General features: G+C 48.2%; 1 pseudogene; it reads left to right on the forward strand.

The window, feature by feature from the left end:
* The window catches only part of LOC112124918, a 377,084-nt pseudogene that overhangs the window by 247,273 nt on the left and 120,474 nt on the right, over positions 1 to 9,337 (forward strand).

The following is a 9,337-nucleotide window of genomic DNA, read 5'->3' on the forward strand; positions in this document are numbered from 1 at the left end:
CTACATTTATTTCAGAAGCATTTTGGCTGTAGAGCAGTGTTATTTGCTAGTGACAGGGCATGGAAATTTCTTACCTATTTTGGCCCTCCGTGCCTTCTGTTCTCCTGCTAACGAAGCATCCCCCAGGGCTCCCTCTGCCTGTGCGACTGGCCAGCAAAGGGCGGTGATAACTTTCAATCCACTTATCAGACACTGTGAGGTAACACTGTTGCTGGGTGGGTGGAGGAGGGTCTGTGTGTGGCGATTGGAGCTGAAGGGGCATTGTGGTAGGCGGAGGCCTCTGGGTGGCTGGGCAGGGGGTACCCTACCCTAGTCAGGTTGGTGGATTCTGGAGGTTTGGGGTTTTGAGGGGTGGTTCTGATGTGCCCAGCTGAGGGTCTGTTGGCTGGGGAACAGTGGGGGTGGGTGTCTCTTGGGGAGGCGGGGCGTGGGGTTAGAGGGTGCCTAGTGCTGTGCCACGGGCTCTCTGTCTGGGATTCCCCCGCAGACTCCTGGGATCATTGCCATGCCCAGTGCACAGAGCTGTGGAGGGACATCCCTGACACTAGGTCAGGGGATGCTGGGCAAGCAGAGTGAGGGGTCCCACGGAAAAGTATCAGGGGGTCCCGCTAGGGGGAGGAGGGAGTCCCAGGCAAACCGCAGGGCAGATCCTGGTGGAGGGCAAGCAGGGGTCCTAGGCAGGCAGTGGGGGAATCCCAGGCAGGCAGTGAGAGTTCCCAGTGGGGGGTCCTTTTGGGGGGTCCATGGCTGCTGGGGGCTCTTGGTGGGGGGAACCCTTTGGGATTCCCAGGCTGGCAGTGAAGGTCTGGCTGGTGGGGCTCTGAGGGGTATTTGGGGTCCCTGGCCAGGGACTCTGGGGGCTGGGTCCCAGGGAATATCTGGTGGGACCCTGGCTCGGCGGTCTGGGTTCTGGGGGACCCTGGCTGGGGGCTCTGGGGGCTGCTACTAACCATGTTTCTTCTCCCTGATTGGCTTGTGCCAGAATCCTGGCTCCAAGCACTGCCCGACATTCCCCGGCCACACCCAGTCACTGTGATAACTTTCTATCCACTTATCAAACACTGTGAGGTGAAATCACACATTTTGCTTTTCTCCCCTCTTGAAAACTGCAAGAACTTCCGGTTCCATTGGGAAATTTCCTGCCCCCCAGTCCTTGTCCTAGATCTTGGGGGTGAGGGAGGTGGGAAGGGGGTTACCACTGCCACACAATAGTCTCTTCCACAGCATTCTGGACTCGTTCTTTCTGAAATCTGGTTTCATTGAGACCATTGTTAATCCAGAGTCACTGCATGGAAAGACAAGGAGTGACTCCAAATGGACAGTGGGGCAAATGAGATGCGCAATTCTCCCTGTGAGGAGGGGCTCTCATTAGCTGCTCTCCCCAGAGAGCTGAAGGAGGGAAGCTGCTCAAATGCTGTGTTCCTCTCTGCTCAGGATATTGGGGTTCAGCTTCCTGGGTCAGATGCTGCAGCCTCCATTGTGATCTGGGAGACCAGGCTTAGCAGCTGCTGCTCCCCCAGTGGGGGTTCTGTGCTGTGAAGTGACCTTAATTAAAGCTTCTTCTCTGCCTGGCCCAGGTGATGACTTTCTCCAGCTGGTACTAGCCCCCTAGGGCAGCCCTGGGCCCTGTTAATACTAAATTCTGAGCCAGAGACTCCAGGTAACTAAAAGAAGCCAAGGGAAAATGCATTAAAATGACTCTACACAAACAGCCCCTCCCCCGCACCCCATTTCTCCTCCCATTAGCAATTTCAGGAGCAAATCCAGCCATGGGGGAGCAAACAACCCAGGAATGGGACTTTGCTATCAGGTGGGCAGGGAGAAGGGACAGGGAAAAGGAGAAAGAGAGACTGAAAGGGGCCATGGGAGAGAAGAGTTTCAAGAGAGATTTCCAGATCTCTAACCTCCCCAGACAGATGTATTACTGCACCCTGGGTAGAGTCACTTTCCTGTGGACAAGATGAGGATCAGACAGAGGAAAACCCAGTTCCTGACTCCATACCCCTCCTGCCGGGGTGTGGCTCCCATGGGGTCAGTGTTAGAGGGAATCATCGAAAGTGACTCCTTTGGTTCTGCTTTTTTTCTAGCCTTGTGTTCAGAGACTTAGTTACAGGATGCAGGGAGGCAGAAGGGAAGTTAAAAATGTGTCTGTGGGCTTAGCCTGGCAGGAGGGGCCAGGTCTGCAGTGTAATAAAGAGATCAAGCATTTTCTCAGCATGGCAGAATCTAGGATGTCTCTCTGCAGGGAAAGGGCCTGGGGGAAGCATAATGTGAAATTAACTAAAGCCTTTTCTGAAACCTCCACAACTGCCCTTCTCACCCAGACAGGCTGCAGAATGATGTCCATGTTTTGCTCCAGTTCATCCCATCCTCCCATGGGACAGGGGAGAGAAATGGCTGCAGAGGAGCTAGCTCAGGTAGGGATTATTGGGGGTTGCTGGTGGGTTCCTGCAGGAGGGAAAGGGGCAGCAAATACACTGGAGATGGGAAGGTTTGCACAGTCTGGTTTGGAGGTTGGAGCAGGGCAGGAAATGCACAGGGTGGAGAAAGGGAGGAGGACAGGGTGTGGCAAACCTGCTGGGAATTGTTTAACAAGCAGCCTAGAAACTAGGAACAGATCCATGAGGTTCAGAGGTGGAAATGCTCTAATTTGTTGAACAGAAAATAACCCACCAACATGGAGCTAGGAAAACTGACCAGACTCGTAGTGCTGGAGCCTGACCCAACCAGCGGCTGCTGTGAGATATGAAGGGGGCACCCACTAGTCAGGCTTAGGGGTGTTGCCCCTCCCTTCATATCCAGCTCCTCACAATGAGGAGGGTGTTGGGCTTCCTACCAAGGAGCTCTTCCTGGACCCTGCTAGTGGCTCCATCTCCTGTATCAGTCCGTGGCTAGTAGGTGTGTGATGCATCTGCTGGGAGAGACAAGGGGCTCTCTCTTCATCCCCTCACCCTGGTGTTTTCTGGATGCTCAGTGGGGTGGGGGTGGGAATATGTTGACTGCGAGCCACCCAGAGCTTTTGTTTGGCTCCTGTCCCCCACGTATAGGGGGGCTGTGAGTGGGGCAGCAGGTACTGAGTGTTGGACTCTTGCTCTTTCAGGGGCCGGTGACTTTCGAGGAGGTGGCTGTGTATTTCACCAGGGAAGAGTGGGCTCTGCTGGACCCCACTCAGAGAGCTCTCTACAGAAATGTCTTGCAGGAGAACTATGAGAATGTGACCTCATTGGGTAAGGGTTACTGTCCCCTCGGTTCTTGGAAGGGGAAATGAAGAGATAAGGTTCACACCAGCCCCACAATGCCACCTCTACTCTGTCCTGTTTCAGCTTCACCCCAATGTGCCAGTGACACACACGCTACCCAAAGTGTTCTGCAGCAGGGGAGGGTCTCTGGAACAGAGCACAGGAGCAGTATCGCACAGTGTCAAATATCTCCGGTTTGCTCAAGTAAAACTGGGGCTTAGGTCCAGCATAACGAATAGAAGCTTCCTACCCCTGCTCTTCTCCACCCAGACCAGAATGTGCTTTGGGTGTAACAAGCAGGCTGCTGGAGTCAGAGTTGCTGGTCCAGGGTTACTTATCACACAGACACTCCATGCGTCCTTGAATGCTGGCTGGGAGTATCCGGACAAGGGAGCTCTATAAGGGAGGGATAGCTCAGTGGTTTGAGCATTGGCCTGCTAAACCCAGGGTTGTGAGTTCAATCCTTGAGGGGGCCATTTAGGGATCTGGGGCAAAAATCTGTCTGAGGATTGATCCTGCATTGAGCAGGGGGTTGGACTAGATGACCTCCTGAGGTCCCTTCCAACCCTGATATTCTATGATAAGCAGAACATTGAATCTCACACAGCATTACAGATGACACAACTCCTCACTCATCTGGATTGCACCCCAGCATGTGAAAATGGTTTAGGTTGGTAGTGAAAATTCTTGAGACATGGAGAGTCTTGCTCCCCTATCACCATATGTAATAGCCACAATCCCTCTTCTCTTCAGGCTCCTTGGATTTTTGAGTCCCTCATTCCCAAACTCACATGACTCCGATTCTTCTTTTTCACAATCTGCTTTTCCAGACTAATTAGAGTCTGTTACTCCTGAATTATAGCTTCTAATTTCCCAGTGTTCTCCACAGCCAGGGATTTTCCGACTCCCTCCCATTACACTGGACTCACTAGATTCCCTAGTACATAAGAACAGCCACACTGGGTCAGAGCATAGGTCCATCTAGACCAGTATCCTGTCTTTCAAGAGTGACCAGTGCCAGGTGTCCCAGAGAGAATGAACAGAACAGGTAATCATCAAATGAGTCATCTCCTGTCGCCCATTCACAGTTTATGGCAAATAGAGTTTAGGGACACCATCCCTACCCATCCTGGCTAATAGCCATTGATGGGCATGAATTTATCATGTTCTTTTTTTGAACCCTATTATAGTCTTGACCTTCACAACATCCATTGGCAAAGAGTTCCACAGGTTGACAGTGTGTTGTGTGAAGAAATACTTCCTTTTGTTTGTTTTAAACCTGCTGCCTATTAATTTCATTTGGTGATTCCTAGTCCTTGTGTTATGAGAAGGAGTAAATAATACTACCTTATTTACTTTCTCCACACCAGTCATGATTTTATAGACTTCTATCATATTCCCCTTGTCGTCTCTTTTCCAAGCTGAAAAGTCCCAGTCTTTTTAATCTCTTCTCATACAGAAATTGTTCCATACCCTTAATCATTTTTTTGCCCTTTTCTGAACCTTTTTGATTTCCAGTATATCTTTTTGGAGGTGGTGCGACCACATCTGCATGCAGTATTCAAGATGTGGGTGTACCATGGATTTATATAGAGACAATATGATATTTTCTGTCTTATTATCTATCCCTTTCTTAATGATTCCCAACTTTCTGTTCGCTTTTTGACTGCTGCTGCACACTGAGTGGATGTTTTCAGAGAACTATCCACAATGACTACAAGATCTCTCTTTTCAGTGGAAACAGCTAATTTAGACCCCATCATGTTATAGTAACTCCTCACTTAACGTTGTAGTTATGTTCCTGAAAAATGCGACTTTAAGCAAAACGATATTAAATGAATCCAATTGCCCCATAAGAATTAATGTAAATGAGGGGGGTTAGGTTCCAGGGAAATTTTTTTCACCAGACAAAACACTATATTATATATAAATATATACACACACAGTATAAGTTTTAAACAATTTAATACTGGTACACAGTGATGATGATTGTGAAGCTTGGTTGAGGTGGAGGAGTCAGCGGGTGGGATATTTCCCTTACTGCTAAATGATGAACTAGCAACTGGCTGAGCCCTCGAGGGTTAACTGTCTCTCTACACAAGGCAGCAGGAATGGAGGGAGCTATGCGCATTTCTCTTAAGTACACTGCCTTGTTAATTAGATCAGCTTGCTGAGACCGCAGTTGCTGCAAGTTCCCTCCATCTTGAGCCCTGGTGTGTCCCCCCCCCCGCTCTATGGAAGATGGGCTAAGTGGGGTGCAGGAAGGAGGGGGACACCCTGACATTAGCCCCCCCTCTTCCTTCCCTCCCCCCTGCACAGCAAGCAGGAGTCTCGGTGAGCAGCTCCAAGGCAGAGGGCAGGAGCAGCACATGGCAGTGGGGGAAGGGACACAGCTGAACTGCAGGCAGCTGCTGCACAGGGACCTTGGGGGATCTGATAGGGGGCTGCCGGTCCACCCTGGTTCCAAGCCCCCACCAGCTAGCTGCAACGGGCTGCTCTTCCTGCAAGCAGTAGACAAAGCAGGTGGCTGCCAAATGATGTTTGAAGGGAGCATTACACAACTTTAAACAAGCATGTTCCCTAATTGATCAGCAACGTAACAATGAAACAACGTTAACCAGAACATCTTTAAGTGAGGAGTTACTGTATATGTATAGGTGGGATTATGTTTTCCAATGGGCTGCAATATGCGCTGTCCTCACATCTAGAACTGCTGAGATCCTGCATTCAGTAATATCCCTGCCCTTTCTGTTCCCTTTCTCCACTGAACCCTACCAGCCCATGCTTACTGTTCCCAGCTTCCCCAGGACTCTCTCTTTGTCTCTGGACCTCTGTCAGCAAGAAGCAGTTCCAGGGAGAACTTGCCCTCTCTCTGGAGACTTCGATTTCTGGGACATGGATTTACTTTCTCTGTGTTTTAGGAGACTCTTTGAAATTGAGTGTCTGTGACATTAACCACAGTGCAATCTGGACTGTTGAACAGCTGTGTCCCCTCAGTTCCCCAGGTTGGGGTGCCTTTTACCCTGGTTTACTGTGAGAGCAGCCACTGCGGGGCAGGTAACACACAGTCTCCAGCATGTAACTTGCTCCCAGCTACACAGTATTGAGTACTGCTAGTCAGCGACTCATGAATTACAGTACACCACCAGAGAAACCCAGAAAATTCTCTGGTCCCAGATTTCCCCCAGAAATGTGCATCTTGCACTGTCCAGCACACTACTGAACAACGCAAGCTCATAGGAAGTCTGTCATTTCATCAGTGGAAAATAACATGCACCCGCCTTGTTCTCCCAAACGGAGTTTCAAAACACACTGGTTAGATAAAACAATAAAACAAGATTTTTAACTACTGAAAAAAAATATTTTCAGTGACTACGGGTAATGAGGCATAAAAGTCAGAATTATTTACAAAAGAAATGCAAGATAAAACAATCTTAACATCTAAGTTAACAAGCTAAAATGGATTCAAAGCAAGTGTTTCTCTCACCATATGCTGGCTTTCCTTTAAGCCAGGACTCCCCCTAACCCACCCCTGCCGCCCAAGTTCAGTTCTTCAGGAATTGTCATGAGCAGAGGGAAAGGGGAGAGAGAGAGTCTCAAGCATTTTTCTCACCTCTTTTTATAATTCAGTCCTTGGTACTAGAAACAACTTCAGTTCTCAGCTGAGTCATGGTGACAGGCTGTCTGTTGTAGATAGGAGCCTCAAGTGGTCCCTGTATTGGAATGTAAATGTCTTCTTCACACCTTCCCCCTCCAGAGAATGGCGATTTAACCAGCTGTTTGCCTTGCTGTCTCTGAGGAACTGTTCTGTGGGTGTTCCCCAGAATTGTAACTTTTTCAGTAATATCAAACAGTAAAATCTCATAACTTTACATCTAGTGTTGCTACACATTTTAACAGGAGGATAATATTCAGTAGATTATGCGATTTCAAGTGATACCTCACAAAACATACTAGGTACAAAATTGATCATAATTTTCTAAACGAGTGAACATAGGGGTACAGACTGACACAGTGTCTGTCTGTGTGTGTTCCCAGCAGATATGTGAGTATTTCAATCCCTCATAACGAGTGTTCAGCATCTTCAAGGACCTGGGGAGCTGATCCTGCGAATTCATTGATTTACTAAGTGTGACACTGTATGAAATTGTGAGACACTTTATCATATTGGTATTAATAATAATATAAAATTGCAATGAATCATGCTAGATATGCCATGTAAGGTGTCATGGAAAATGTTATGATTTTCCAAGTGTGATCATTTTGTTTCTGTTTGTATTGTGAGTTACAGATATGTACGGTATATCTGTAATTCCAGATTTGTGCAGTGTTTCTGGTTGACACCCCCAGACATATTGGTGTCAGCACTGCCTAGCCCATTTGATGGCCTATCCAGGGTCATCAGCTGTACAATGAGCCCATGGAAAGGACCAAGGGGATACACCTATTGAGTCAGCAAGGCATGCAGGGCTATGCCTGTGTACTGAGAACTCCAAGGCTTTTCCATGCCATATGCTGTGAAGCTTGTGTTTGGGACACAGGAAGTACAAGCCACGTGGCAAAAGGAATATAAAGGGCAGCTGCATCATCTCCATTTTGTCTTCAGTCCCTCTTCCTACCTCTGGAGCAACTTCTCTACAAACTGAAGCCTTGAACAAAGGACTGAATGACCCATCCAAGCTGTGGATGTCTTCCAGATGGATTTTCATGCCAGCAACTCACCAGTACATCTAAGAACCCTATATATAGATTATGGAATGTATCTGACTTCTTTCTTTCCTTCCGTCCATCTGTCCTTCCTTCCTTCCAACATTTTGTTTGTGAGTAGAGTTTTTAAATACCCTATCACTATACTGGACCTAGGTGCTGGTTAGGAGTCAGAGAACTGGAATGGAATAAAGGGGGCTGTGTGATTTCTTTTTTCAGCTTCTCGATAACCAGTGTGGGGGATCAGAAGCACAGTTTGTGGCTGGTCAGTGAGTTTAACATCAGTGTTAACCACCAGTTTTGAGAGCATCTGCTCTCCCTTTTTCAGCCTGCCTTGACTTTGGCATTTTCAGTGAGTACTGCCCCAGGCACACCAGGTCACACTAAGCCCTGAAGATAAATTAATAAAATGTCTTTTATGACGAAGTCTTATGAAATCAACTGAATTCCTTGTGTTTTCTTTCATCTGAGCAGGGTTTCCAGTTTCCCAACCTGATGTGATCTCCCGGCTGGAACAAGGGGAAGAGCCATGGGTCCCAGACCTCCAGGGTTCAGAGGAAAGAGAGATACTGAGAGCTCCCTGCACAGATGAGGAAACATTAAACCAACTCAGAATCTGTAAGTGCCTGAAGGAAACATCTGGGATGCCCTACAAAGCCCTTGGGAGGTGTCTCAGTTCTTTATTGTCCCTAGCAGGTGTAATATCCTCAGGATAACTATAGCTCATGGCTTCCTATAGATCCTAGCAGACACCAGGCTGTAGCTTCCTCCCTTCCCCCTGTGAAGTTGGATGGGATGTGAAGGGTGAATTGACCCCCTCCTCTCTCCTATTTGGGGGAAGAGTTTGGGGGAGTTCAGTTCCTGATTTTTATTTGACCTCTCTCCAGCACTTGTTTTGGTTTGGTCTTCCCCTTTCCACCCCTGTTTGAGGTTTCTGTCTCTATCACAGCAGGTGATATAATGGTATGCGAGAAAGAGGAGCAGAATTCTCAGCAGGAAAATGTTGAGCAAGTGGATAAACACAGAGCATTATCGCAAACATGGAAAAGGAATGTGTCCAGCAGTCATGAGCAGGGAAAATCCTGTGAGATTCAGCACAGACAAGAAAGAGAGCAGGGAAACCAGCCAGGAGAGAGAGTGGGTAAATTTATTTCCTGTCGGGGAACTCAGAAGGACCTCAAGGAAACCACAACACAGCAGGAAATCCTCAGGCGAAAGAGGAAAAATACATGCACTGAGTGTGGGAAAAACTTCATTCGAAGATCAGACCTTTCTGATCATCAGAGAATCCACACAGGGGAGAGGCCCTACAAATGCAGTGAGTGCGGGAAAAGCTTCACTAACAGCTCAGCCCTTTCTGAACATCAGAGAATCCACACAGGGGAGAGGCC

Source organism: Terrapene carolina, unplaced genomic scaffold (assembly GCF_002925995.2).
Source record: "Terrapene carolina triunguis isolate 2854851 unplaced genomic scaffold, T_m_triunguis-2.0 Scaffold751, whole genome shotgun sequence".
NCBI classification, from domain to species: domain Eukaryota; kingdom Metazoa; phylum Chordata; order Testudines; family Emydidae; genus Terrapene; species Terrapene triunguis.